The sequence below is a fragment of the Paramormyrops kingsleyae genome, chromosome 21 (genome assembly GCF_048594095.1).
Source record: "Paramormyrops kingsleyae isolate MSU_618 chromosome 21, PKINGS_0.4, whole genome shotgun sequence".
Classification (NCBI taxonomy): Eukaryota; Metazoa; Chordata; class Actinopteri; order Osteoglossiformes; family Mormyridae; genus Paramormyrops; species Paramormyrops kingsleyae.
In genome coordinates this window covers 13,073,943-13,087,697 of record NC_132817.1, presented here as the reverse complement: position 1 = coordinate 13,087,697, position 13,755 = coordinate 13,073,943, and the positions used below count along the sequence as shown (strand labels likewise).

General features: G+C 52.7%; 1 protein-coding gene and 1 long non-coding RNA gene across 3 annotated transcripts in view; one reads left to right on the top strand and one right to left on the bottom strand.

The window, feature by feature from the left end:
* Window positions 1-2,331: 2,331 nt before the first annotated feature.
* Window positions 2,332-13,755, top strand: part of klf2b (Kruppel like factor 2b) — a 27,013-nt gene continuing 15,589 nt past the window's right edge. Inside the window, exons 1-2 of one of the 2 annotated variants that reach the window (XM_072704130.1) lie at window positions 2,332-2,784; window positions 9,028-9,190. The gene's annotated coding sequence lies outside the window, so the exon portion shown is untranslated. Of the gene's footprint in view, window positions 2,785-8,631; window positions 9,191-13,755 lie in introns of those variants that run through there. The other variant, XM_072704129.1, reaches the window with a different exon arrangement.
* Window positions 11,047-13,755, bottom strand: part of LOC140581462 (uncharacterized) — a 3,694-nt gene continuing 985 nt past the window's right edge. Inside the window, exons 2-3 of the long non-coding RNA XR_011984536.1 lie at window positions 11,411-11,450; window positions 11,047-11,261 (exon numbers count right to left, since the gene is read on the bottom strand). This is a non-coding gene — a long non-coding RNA (uncharacterized lncRNA). The remainder of the gene's footprint in view (window positions 11,262-11,410; window positions 11,451-13,755) is intronic.

Here is a 13,755-nt window from a genome sequence, read left to right as displayed (position 1 = left end):
GGAGCTGGAGATGAAGAAAAGACAGAATGTACATGCTGTTCTACACCCAGTAGGTAAAAAAAGAAACACTGAATACACTCTGTTATATTACAGCCAGCAGGTAAATACAAACACGCTGGATAATGTCCCTCAAACAAAACACTCGGTTACACACCTTACAGCAATATGCCAAACCTACAGCAGCAGAGAACACAGTGTCTTGTAATTTATGCTACACTAATAAAAGGCAGCCGGCTGGACCACTTGATGCATTTGTAAGGTAACGTCGAAAGTGTGTTATTTTGTAGGAATCCTTCCAGAAAACCACTGGTGCCTCCAGACTGGGGACTGATACTTGAAAGGCAGGTTAATCTCTGTGTCTTCAGGTGTTCTCTGCTGAAAGAGGAAGGACATGGTAACAGTCAGTGTCTAATTACAGGCACTGAAGGACACGGAGGGATATCACTGCTGACTGGGGACAATAGACTTCAGTAAAAGATACAAATAAAGGAACTGATAGGTAAATAAGGAAGTATGCGTGCTTAGTCAAATCAGGTCATCTTATTTATGTAACACTATTAACTAGCTCAGGCACATACTAACCAAGATGCTAAAAGAATAACAGAAGTATATCAGACATCTGAAAGGGTTAAAAATCACCAAAGGTGGATTTAAGGAAATTGATTTGCAAAATATCTCGGGGCTCATAACTAGACCTGACGCTAGGGTGCGTGACAGTGGGGTCATCATGTCCCGTCATGTGTTGGGTTGGGGGGTTATGTTTTCAATCAGGGTGAAGACAATGGTAAGTGTATTCCAGCAAGCAGCGCCACCATGTGGCCAGCCTGTTAGTATACTATAAGACTTATTTCGCATTTACCCATGAGGCTGACAGCCTCCTACGTGAGACCTGCAGAGCCTCAGATCATCCAGCAGGATTGTTTTGCGCAGGAATCTGTTCCTCTGGAGCACTGACACTAATGGTACACAAGGTGGTGCTGTTTGACCACCTCTCATCTCACCTTTAGACCTTTTCCTGACAATCTTTCAGGCTCTAATTGCTGTAATATACATACTAAATAAAAAGTAAACTGATGCTTTGTACATGAATAAGTGGCGCAAGACCCAATTTCAGAAGATGTTTTTGAGACAGCATGCAAGCTGGGGACCAGGCATCTCACACAGATGTGAGTCTTGGGAAGTTGCTAGGAATTTATTTTAAATGACCAAAATCACTTCTCCGCAAAGGAGGGAGACCCCAGTGTCACCCCCTTCCCACTACAATGTTCTCACCCACATGTGATATTCAGCCTCACCACTAGGGGGCAGCCACACAACATCAACACATCAACTGCTTTGTGTGCTAAAAAAAAATCTGGATTAAAACACAAAAATGATAAAGAAAGAATCAGAAATAAATGCACTAATTTAAAGCCCTAGAAAAGAAGAAGAGGAACAGGGCCAGAGAGACTGTAGATCAGAGACGCCCCCCACATGCTGGCTGAGACCACCACTTCCTTGGTGTTCCGTACCACCCCCCACCCCCCCCAGCCGCGATGCACCAGGGGGGCCATCCTTATTACAGGGTAGGACCCCCTCACGTGGGGACAACCACGCGACCGGCGGGCTGATTGCCCCTGGCTGTGAATCAAAGCATCTGCAGGAACGTATCATTACATCACCGAGGATGGGGTTAACCCCCACCCCCCAGGAGCACGTGTGTGACTGTTGGGGGGAAATTACTGTGCTTGTGGGATGGGGGGGTGGGGGTTATGAGATGGCAGGGAGACCACATCAGGGCAGAGCCAAACACCTAATTAAAATTACCTCTGATTAGCCCCCTCCCTGAATAGAATCTTTTTTCTACCCTTACAGCCATCTTGAAGGGGATCTCATGGCGCTGATGGTCCCCCCAGGGCCTCAGGGGTTCTTAAAGTACCGAGAAATCAGGCAGTACATAGACAACCCCCTTCTGAAACTCATTCATTCCCCTTCAACCCTAATACTGTTCTCAGTCAATACAAGCGCACTAAGCAACATTTGCATCAAAGGAAAGTTCACCGTGGAGAATGAGACACAGTGCCAGCACCCCCCCCGCCCCGGGCCACACGCACCCGCCCCTCAAAACATTGAGGCTTTTCCTAGAAGCACGTCTCCTGTTGCCAGGGAACAGACGCCTGAAGGATCTGACCGGGCGACCTGGTCCAGTCCATCGCCAAGGAGACGGCGAGAGCGGCGGCTCGATTTAGCACGGCAGGCCATATTTAGCAGTAGCGCAGCCTTTCTTACCGCCGCGGCACTTTAATCAGCGGTAGCGGCCGCCAGACGGAGACGCTCCGGGAGCAGCCCCACCCGCCCCTGGGGAGGCCAGAAATCCAGAGCGTCAGCACTTTCTGGCACTTTCTGTGGGGTGGCCAGGACCGTACGTCTGCTCCGTCACCGTCAGCGACGCCGGCCCAGCTCCCGAGCTACACGCATGTGGACGGCGGTGCACCCAGAGCTTACCGAGTTCACCCTCGCCTTCATCGTGGCTGACCTCTGACCCCTAACCTTTCTCTGACCACCTGGCTCCCAGAGACAACCTGCTGGACTTTGGCCAACATCAGCAATCGGAGAAAACCGACCTGGTGTGACATAGGGGTTGTGATTTTCAGCATAAATCAGGATAATTCTGGAACCTTCAACTACAGATCTCCCAGAATCCTCGGGGCAGGCTCAGTGTCCTGGTTTTGGCTGGGAACGGGGAACCCCCAGCATGCGGGTCACCATCACCCAGCGCGACAGGGACACACGGAGACGGCTGAGGTATGACTGGTTTGCCGTGAGCTGTAACGGAGCATGACAGGCATTGGGCCGGTTCCTGCGAAGGCTGCCCCAGCTGGATTTCTGGCGAGCAGCTGCAGGAAAGCTTCCGGCTAACTCAGGCGAGGTTGAGATCGGTGCCCGTGTTTGCAAGGTCGTGGGTTTAAGTCAAGTGGAGAGCAACATGGGATATATGAGAACTAGCCAGTTTCCACACAGGGTCGAATAAGGTACGTCTAATCTATTCTATCAGACCGGGGGTGGGGGGGTATGGTAGCTTAGTAACACTGTGGTCTCACCCCTCCAGTGCTGGGGGTTCAGATCACACCGCTGAGCTGTGCGTGTGTGGAGTTGGTAAGATCTCCCAGTGCTGTCTGGGTTTCCAATGCACACCAGTCTTTTGGGCTGACTGCCATTTCTAGAAACCCAGCTTGTACGGGCACCAGCGCCCCCTGCAGGCCCTGACCAGGAGAGGCAGCTGAAAGTCGGATAACTGGGGCTTCCAGGCCCAGAGGAGGCTCACGTGTCACACTAGCACATGGACCGCAGCGAGGCGTGACCTCAGCACACGTGTTGGCTGCACTGTCAGAGATCCAGAAACACACCTGTTTGCAGAGTTAATACTTGGCTTTCTCCGTGGGGGGGGGGGGGGGGGGGGGGGGGGGATGTGTCTAAATGTGTCTCTATTTGTTTTCATGCACGCTGATCGTCTGGGCTGGTACACTCTGGCTCATTCTACCGTGACCACAAACATGCGGAAAGACGAGTTCTCCCGGCTCCGGAGAACGGTTCACGCCACACGTGGAACGCTGTGGGAACGCTCTCCATGGGGGCCTGGCTCGGCCGATGGCATGTTTAACGTCGATGGGAGACTTGCGTGTGCGGGGTGTTTACGTTCGGCCCAGATGGGCAGAAGATGCTGTAATGGACACCGGCAGCGATAAAAGAGCTCCTGGGAGGAAACGGAGGAATGGTGGCAGGGAGAAGAGAGTGACTATCAGCAGGAGGCCGGATGGGGGAAAACGTGGTTGAATCCCAGCCCTGAGCCCCCAGTGTGTCCTCAGTCGCACTGGCCATCCTCCTGACATCACTTCCTGTTTCTCTGATAGCAGGGGGGTGGAGGGGACGGGGCAGACTTCGAGCTTCAGTGATGTCCCCCGATTGTCACCGAGAGAAGGGAATCGCAGGTGTGCAGGTTGGGAGGAGGACAGCAGCAGCCGGACTGGACATGTTAGGAGTCCCACAAAGGAAGTCGGGAAATATGAAAATGATTTAGCTGCAGCCAAATTTTTCTACAATCAAAACCGGTTTGCTTTAGGGTCAGTAGACTGTGCAATTTCGTGAACTCCGAGCTGCGTAACCGCCATCCTGACCTGGCAAGAATGTAGCTGACACACATAAACCACCTGCCCCCCCCCCCCCCCCCCCCCCGCCAGGTCGCAGGGGTCTCCTCCAGCCTTAACCAACAATTAAACAAAGCGCACTTGACTTCTACAACGGTTCTCAGACCACTGCTTCATTGCAGGATACATTAGAGAAGTAGATGAGTCAGAGTAGAGAGGGCTTGTAGAGGGCTTTGTCTTGGGAGAGCAACTTGCAGCTCAACATCAGCAAGACTAAGGTGCTGGGGGAGGACTTCTGGTATAACAGGGAGCCCCTGAGACCAGTGACCATCTAGGGGGAGGAAGTGGAGGTGGTACAGGACGACCTGGGGGTTCACCTGAACAGCAGACTGGACTGGCCGGACAATATAATAACGCTGTACAAGAAAGGCCAGAGCAGGCTCCACATTCTGAGGAGACTCAGGGCTTTTAGCCTGTGTGACAGGCTGCTGTGTATGTTTTATCAGCCCATAGTGGTCAGTGTGCTTTTTAACGTATTGACCTGCTGGGGAAGCGCCATCGGTTCTGGAGATGAGCAAACTGATCAGGAAGGGCAGCTCTGTCGCAGCACTGACCCAGGACCCACTGCAGGGAGGAGAACAAAAGAGGATGTTGACAAAATTAGATATTATGAACAATTCTTCCGACCCTCTCCAGGGGGCGCTATCCTAGAGCACAACTAGCCATTGGCTCATTCCACCATAAAAAATTCTACTGGGGATTGTTCCTGCCTGCTTTTTAAATATTTATTTCTGTAGTATCACAATATTCTCTTTTAGAACATTTTATTTGTACTGTGGTCTTTTTAATACGTTTACTTTGTCAGCACGGTGTGCTGTGTTTGCACCTTGTCTCTTTGGCACTATTTGCATTTTCATGTTCTTGCTGCTAAATTTCCCACAGGGATCAATATAGGTCACCTTAATGTCGATCTTCATCTTAATCTCAATCTTAATCTTAAAACATAAAAGCTGTGCTGATTAAACCCTCCTAACTAGGGGAAGGCGACCTAGGCTGCATGCCCTCAGCGTGAAGGCAAGTGATGTGGGTGTTCTTAGGGGCGTTGATGTGAGACGAGTTGCATGCCAGCGCATGCTGGGTTACTGGGGCAAAAGCGGCTCCCATGGGAGCGTAAAAGTAGCACCGTTCAGGGGTTCATGTGGGGCCCAGTGGGGCTGAACGAGTCCAAGAGGGGCCGAGCAGGGCTGAATGAGTCCAAGACGGGTCAAACGGGGCTGAACGAGTCCAAGAGGGGCCGAGTGGGGCTGAACGAGTCCAAGAGGGGCCCAGTGGGGCTGAACGAGTCCAAGACGGGTCAAACGGGGCTGAACGAGTCCAAGAGGGGCCGAGCAGGGCTGAATGAGTCCAAGACGGGTCAAACGGGGCTGAACGAGTCCAAGAGGGGCCAAGTGGGGCTGAATGAGTCCAAGAGGGGCCGAGTGGGGCTGAATGAGTCCAAGAGAGGCTGAGTGGGGCTGAACGAGTCCAGACGAGTCCAAGCGGGGTCGAGTGGGGCTGGACGAGTCCAAGAGGGGCCGAGTGGGGCTAAGCAGAGTCAATTCCTGTAGACAGTCTTCCCGCACTCTCCAAAACAGAAAAACTAGAAAAGAGCTACTTTCATTGCTGAATATTTTTCCCCCTGGGGGAATGACTCCGGCTTAGTAATAAACACTCATATTGTCCTTGCGAAGCCCAGCAATGCTGACAAACTGACTTGCAGCACTGACTATGGGCACAAACCCAGGAACTCTTCGGGCTGTAGTTCCCCATCAGGGGACATAGAGGGCGCTGCTGTGCCACGTCTCTGTTTAGAGGGAAATGGAAAGCTGTCATGCATTCTCCCAGTGTGGAGAGACTAAGAGACGCAAAACACGAGCGTGAGAGACGGAGCAGCCTTCTGAAGGCAGCACACTAATGACCCAAGTGGCGAGACAACACTACTGTGGGCAGCACGCCAGGCACCATAATCATCTCCCTCCCCGAGAGCAGCCTCTGGCCCCTGCATCCCCAGGGTCGGGTCCGGGTCGTGACCTCTGACCAAACCGACGTGGCCGTCATCTGTAGTTCTTTTATCTCTCTTTACACATCCCCCCCTCCCCCATCATTAAAAAGTGATCCATTTACCCAGCATTGTCTGGGCATTGACTCATATCTGGATCTATCAGCAGCGAGCAAACAGGTCTGTGCATTAACCGGAGGATTACTGCATTCTCCCGGGAGAAGGGGGGTCAGATCCGTGTTTATCTAAGGTGAATGGGGCAGCTGAGCTCTGGGGGCGGGAGAGTGGGGGCAGCATGGAACCAGAAGGGTCTTGCTGTTGAACCTTTGAGAGAGGAGCTTCTTGCGGCTAGGTCTCTTCCCAGGCTTCCTCCACACACATAATTCTCCTTTTCGTACCTTAAACACCTGCATAACAGCAGGTTGCCGTCAGACCCCAGGTGGGCTACAGGTGTCCTCAGGCCAGCCTGAAACGCAGAGAGGCTAATGCTAGTGTGGCTAATGCTAACCCAGGATGTGGCGGCACTCCCCTCTGACCCCGTACCCATGCGTGGGCGAAAGTCAGCCTCCCGCCGGAGTTGATAAGGTGGAGTGGGCTGTGATAACACCCCCAGGGCGTGGAGACGCGTGGGCCCTGACAGGACAGACAGTTCGGCGTGTTTGTTTTGGCACGTCGCCTAGCGACGGGCGCTCTCAGAGAGGGAGTCCTGGCGTGTGTGAAGGGGGGAGGCACGGCTGGCGTCAGCTCGACGTCAGAGTGCTCACCCCCCCCCCCCCCAACCTGCAGGGGAATCCTCCTGCAGGGACCCACCCCAGGGCAATTAGCACATACGCAGGAGAAGGTAGGTGGGGGTGGCAGCAGGAATTCATTCCAGCAGATTGGAACCCTACTAACAGCTGGGACTATGACAGCTGCTTTAGAATAAGCAGCCCACCTGCAATCTTCCCTGTAGCTGCCATTTCCTGTCCACAGCCTTCCCTGTACTCTACATTTCCTGTAGACAGTCTTCCTGCACTCTCCAATTCCTGTAGACAGTCTTCCCTGGACCCTCCACTTCCTGTAGACAGTCTTCCCTGTACCCTCCATTTCCTGTAGACAGTCTTCCCTGTACCCTCCATTTCCTGTAGACAGTCTACCCTGGACCCTCCGCTTCCTGTAGACAGTCTTCCCTCGATCATCCACTTCCTGTAGACAGTCTTCCCTGTACCTTCCATTTCCTGTGGAGAGTCTTCCCCACGTTTGTGACAGCTTCAGGTGTCTCTTCAGCCCTTAGTCACCTCATTTTTTCGTTGATGTCCCTGTGAATCCAGAGGAATGGTGATAGTTTCAGTGGAAACTTTTAGATAAGGGCGGGATGCTGATTAATCCCCACCCCTGCCAGTCTCTTGATCGTACGGCATAGCAGACACCAAAAGATGTTTCTAAAAATTTCTAGAAGCGGTCGGAATTTTGTTTATGTTCCGATAGCCATCGGAACATAAACAACTGGGGTTTGCCTTCACCCCCAGAGAAACACATCTGATCTTGTACATGGAGAAAGGAACCTGACTCCTTCTTAAAAACATCTGGAAACTTTATAAATGGGTGAGATGGTGACAGAGCATGGGGTTCGAAGTGCGAGACCCTAACACCTGTGCACAGCTCCGGGGCGACCCAGCGGCCCAGCTGACAGGTCTGCATTTTCTCCTCTGCGAATGTCTGTCTCCAGGGCAGAGTCTTGGGCGGCAGTGTGCATATTTTCTGCCCTTTGAATTTGGTTTCTAGGCACCAAAATGACGTCTCAGCACATGGTGACGGATTCCTGGTGAAACCACTCCGGCGAATTACTGATCACGTCAAAAACCTCCATGGTTTCAAGATTGCAAACATCAGGGCTGTGAGGGCGCAGGCAAACCGCCCCCAAAATAGGAAGGGCTATTTCTGTTGCTCTTGGGTTTCTGGGTATGTACTGCCTGCTCCCGCCTTCAAAGCTCTTGACAGTGCTGACGAGTCGACCTGCTTGGATCGTCTCCCCGCCGTTCCAACCCGTAGCCCCGCCTCCTCTTGCGTGAGAGACCCCAGATCCTGTGCCTGTTCCTCACCTCACCCTCCCTGAAGGACCCCCACAAAACTCCTCAAAGCAGCCATAGTACAAGTCAGTCTGAAACATCTGGTTCTCATCTGAGGTGGGGGGGGGGGGGAGTAGGAATAGGGATTCTGGTGGTGACCTACTGGTTTTGATTCATCGTGTAGGGACGCACGATGGCCAGTCCGCTGTGCCCGCGGAATGTGCCCGTCCTCCCCCGGCAAAGAGATGGAGGCCCGGTTGCTCAGTGGAGAAAATGCAAGGGAAGGACGATCACACAGCAGGAGAGCATAGCTCAGTGTGTGGACAGGGGGGCAGCGGACCTAGGGTGAGGTGCAGGAGACGGGGCCCTGTGTGTGGTCACACAGTGCAGGGGGGACTGGAGCTTGTAAAGGCACGTGCGTGTATGTGTGTATGTGTGTGCGTGTATGTGTACGTGCATGAGTTTGCAATGTGACTCACAATAAAGTGTTTCTCAACACTTCCTGTGGGGGCAGGAATTATATAGGTCAGCTGATACACAATCAGTCCACACCTGCTTCTGTAGGTGCGTGACAGGTGTCATTGAGCCCTGCCCCACTCCTCTCTCTCTCTCTTTCGCCACACATCCGCTGAGTATAATCACGCTATGGGGTGACAGTCGACAAAGCTGTATCGGCCCTGGGATAGTCCACCTCGTAGAGCCTGTAATTAGGACCAAAGCAGCCAGTGTCCAATGAAAGTGCCAGAAGTTCCTGTGTAAGCTGTGCATTGCTGATGGTCTCATGCTTCTCCCGTGATGGACGGCTCTGCTTCTGCAGAAACGGCCAGAGGGTGGCGCTCCAACCTGAAAGGTCTCTGTCATCAGGCCTCTGCCAGAGTGTCATGCCCACTCAGTCCCCTGTGATCACGCCGGCTGGAGGAACCCTGAGGGTCGCCCGTAATTGACCTCACACCGTATCCATGAAGTATCCATGAAGTCCAGTAAGACCGTCGTGAACATGCCATTAACCATTGTCCGTCTGTAGCTAGGAATGAGTCAGGTCTGACCACGACCACAGCCTCAAAGCCTCTCCGTCAGAAAGCCATCTCCAATTCATAAACTTCCAGGAAAATGGTTTTCCGTGTGGTTTCGTTCCTTGTGTTGGAGACAGAGGAAGGCTGACACTGGGGAAATACCAGTCGTGCCAATCTGGCTTTACATGTGGCTAACCTTCTGGCAGATGGAGCACCAGAGAAGTTTATGAGGCTGTGATCAACTCCTCATGCATGACGCCGCAGAGATCTGGGGTCTCAAACAGTCCAATCTTTACAATTTAATCCAGCCCTCAAGTCAATCTTTACTTTATACTGTGATATTTTTCCTTCAGTTGATCAGTGGGTCAATTTTTATAGGTCATGGAAATAGGTAAGGAGAAGAGAAACATAAAACAGGCCTTTTTATGTTTTTTTTTGTTTTTGCAGCCCAGTCGCTGTAACAGTTCATTGGCTACAATCCACTGATAAACTACAGCGCACCTCAGCACCTGCCGCAAGTGCAGGGTAGTAACAAGACCATTCGCTGGTCTCTGAATGACTGATGTATGCCAGTCTGTGTTTGACAAAATGTCTCTTTCCAAACTGAAAAGAAAAGTTGACATGGACGGTTGCATGAAAGGTGGACAACTGCCTTATGTGCAGAGAGAAAGTAACTGTTGTAAAGGAATGTAATCTCAAGTGGTATTGCTGTAACTCTACTAAACACACCAAGCAGTGTATGCATGGCTGAGGGGGTGTGGAGGAGAGACAAGTTACTCAACTGCTTAGGGGAATGTCCATGCAGCGAAATCTTTTCCAGGCAGCGAAAAGTGACAGCAGTTGCGGGTAGTTTTGCGGTGAGCAAACTAATCCCAAAAGCTGGGAGACCGTTCACAGAGGGACTGAAAGATTACATGCTGCAGGTTGCTAACTTGCTCTGCACGGAGAAGGCGCAGTTGTTCAGAAACGTGAGTTTGACTGAAAATACCGTGACGGGGCGGATTAATGAGTCATCAGATCCTCACGTGGCCCCCTTGAGGGAGTGCTAGATAGCCAGTGGCCTTCAGGTAACTTGAGTATGAGACATCTGCCGTAGATTCTTGATGATTAGCAAGGGGCTATTATCCTGAGCTTCATGCCAGGCTTACAGGGCTGACACACCAAGCACCACGGAGAAGATTGCATCACCAGCTTCCTTAGGGGCACCAGACCGCACCACTCAGCAAGTCTAAGACCCGTTCTGCTAGAGTCATCAATATTGCAAAACATTTCTCAAGACCCACAAACAATTTCTTAAGTTTACTTCTAAGGAAAAAAGGTCAAAGACTAGCGGAGGTCACATCCGACCAGGCTTGTATTTGATTTTTTTTTTTCCCTGAAAACACAAGGATGGTCATGTCAACACTCTTGGGTACATCTAGAGAAACCGCATGCAAATCCCGATGGATCAGAGAGATCCGACAGCTGTGTTTACAAGAAGGGCATAGGTAGGGGCATGAGAAGGGAGGCGACGGACTGCACCATGATCTCCACGTGAAACGTCGGGTTGCAGAGGACTGGATTGTTAGTGGCTCACACGGTTACTTACCAGCATTCTGGCAGTCTGTCATCAACACTCTGGCAGGTAAATTGGTCAGCATACCATTACAGGCTATCACACGTCACGGTTTGGACGCAGACAAAACAAAAAGTTGGAGACACGTGGATACTGCAGCACTCTGACAGACAGCCGAACTAATGTCCGCACACTAGGTCCATCCAGTCCACAGGCATTGAGAAGCGCTTTGTTGGGGTCACGGGGATTATCCTCTGCACTTCTGCCAGCAACCTTTCTGGGGCTAATTATCAAGTCATGCATCAAAACCTATTCGGGCAAGAACTGATACCAGTGTCATCACAGAGAAGGGAAAAGCAGCTGTCTGGGTGGTGTGGAGTGTTCTTCACCTCATCTGGTCCACAGAGGAACCCTGCAGAACGGGCGCCCTCTTTCCTCAGCCGGAACCAGCTGGCCGGCTTCGGGTCGATCAAGGCCCAAGAGCTAGAATAGGAGAGATAGGGACAGCGAACTCATTCCAGGCTGAGTGCAGAAGAACGGAGGCACACCACACACCCCCGAATCCACGGGGACCTGTTCTTGGAAAAACAACAACAGGAGATTTTCCAGTGCATGTGGGCGGGGCCTCGTACCTGCAGCATTGTCACCTCAGAGGGGATATATCAGCCAGATCTGGGGAGAGAGGACAGGTCATTGACAGTGAATGTGACACGCCCATAGAGTGTGTCACATTCCAGCAGAGGAATGACATAAACAGGCATAGAGTGTCACTGTCGTGCAGACGATAAGCTGGGCCTCCCCCCCTGCAGCACTCTCACACAGTCAATGCACCCCCCCCCCCACATACACAGTCTTGCTTCCTCCCAGGCCTGGGCTTTGACCTACCACAAGTACCTTTATCTATCCTGCTTGTGGGGGGTCACATTCGTCTGAAGTTTCAAGGCACGTGGAGGTGTCAGTTTGATGGGCTTGATCTTTAGCAACTGTCTCCTGTAACTTTATTCACACTTTACCCTGGGGTTACTCATGCTTTACTCCGGAGTTACTCAAACTTTACTACAGTGTATGTCAGCACAGATCCCACTTCCCTGGACCCGAGCGGCCCGGCAGTGTTGAAGGACACACTGTCAGGTTCTCACCACCAGTGTTTGCTGTTTCAAGTGTGAGCTGAGGGTTTAACTGTGACCGGCTGGGTTTAAACAGTGAATGTGGTGGTTCCCTCAAGCAGGATCCAGATCCTGGAAGGTGTGGGGGGGGGGCATTGGCTGTGTGAGAGTGAGAGTGGAGGGGGGAGGGCCAGGTTACGGTCTGCATGACAGTGACACTCCATGCTTGTTTGTTTATGTCATTCCTCCGTTGTGGGGCCCGGAGTCACATGACTTCAGGAAGAATCCCCTGGCTCAGGTGTCTTTTCACGCTACCTGCTTGACACAATTCTCACAGCTCATTGCCTAGGAAGGCGTGGATGGTCTTGACATTCCTGGGAAGTTTATGTTCCCACAGGGCCCCAGAAGACCAGTCCCCTCAGGGGTGAGGGTCCGCTCACGCTCCACTGTCTGTCCCAGCCGCATGCAAGGCCGTTTTGTCCTCAGTGGTGGCGACACAGACTTCCCTGCCAATCCTCGGGGAGTCAGAGGGCATCGGCAGAGTAATGCGCAGCTTTGACAGGATCGGCCGTCTGGAATCACTAAGATTTACTCTGCATTTAGAACAGAGATCGAGCCAGAGCCTCAGTCATGCGACAGGGTGGAAGAGGGTTGTCACAAATTTGTTGGGGGTGGGGGGGTGGACTTGGTTCATTCCTGGCAAATTTTGTGTGATGATTTGTTATCTAAAAGAGCACTTCCGGGGGGATGCCCCCCCTCCCCTCCACTACTGTCCCATCCTGTGGGGGGGGGGGGGGGGGTGTCTGTGCTTTTAACAAGCAAGAGGCTCTACTTACCCACCCCCCCACCCCCAAAACACACTAAAAACCCCAGCTGCACGGTTTAACTGTGTAATTATCTCCGAGAAATGGCTAACTTCAGGCTTGCAGCTGAAGGCCTAAGCTCACGCTGACTGTAATTTGCAACGCGTGCGAGTGCCGTCAGACTGCTCTGCGACTTCACGTCCGCTGTGCAAGGTGGGGAATCGGTGGCAGCGCCAGGACCAGCGAAGCAGCAAATACGTTTGCCCTCCCTTCCAAACACCACGTGCCCTAAACAGAACTCACGTGTCTTGGCCCAGTCCCCAGAACGCCTGGGAGGGTTTCCACGGCGACGCACACACCGCTCGTCGCTGAGTCATGTGTGCCGGTGTCCTCCCGCCGATCTACCAACCTCAGCCAGCACCCCCCCCCGGTGACTGGGGCCCACGCCTGGCACCCGCATGGACGCGCCCGTTCACCAGCCGCCGTCGCCGAGGCACACGTGAGCCCCAAGACGTGCTTTTACACGCCGCCCCATCAGGCGAGGCCGGCGCTCCCAGTGCCACAAAAAGTGCAAAGAACAGACAGGATCCAGAAGCCAGACGGGCCGGCACATCTGACCACAGCAGACCGGCACGTCCACCGGGTGACGTTGACTCCCCAGTCCAGACCATCAGAGTAAAGCAGCCCCTGGTTCGAATTGCGGATCTGGATGGTGTGTGAGGGCAGCTGAGCGGTACCGTCTTCAGCCCCGTCCACACACCAGAGCAGCTTCCCACTCCACATTCCCAGTCATCGAGATCCGGTCGGGGGACTTTCTGTCAGGCCTGTACTCACTTGCCGGCTGGAGGCCGGACCCTCTCCTGCCGTTTGTCATCATCGTCGGCAGGGCAACCCAATGAGGTCATTCGTTATCCTGTCTTCTGGGCAACAGATGCAAAACTTTAATCAAGCATACCCCTCCCTCCCCAAGTACAACCTGGAAACACAGGGGTGTGTGTGTGTGTGTGGGGGGGGGGGGGGTGCTATTTGAAAATGGGTGTCCCTGGGGGGCTGCTGGGAAAACAGCCT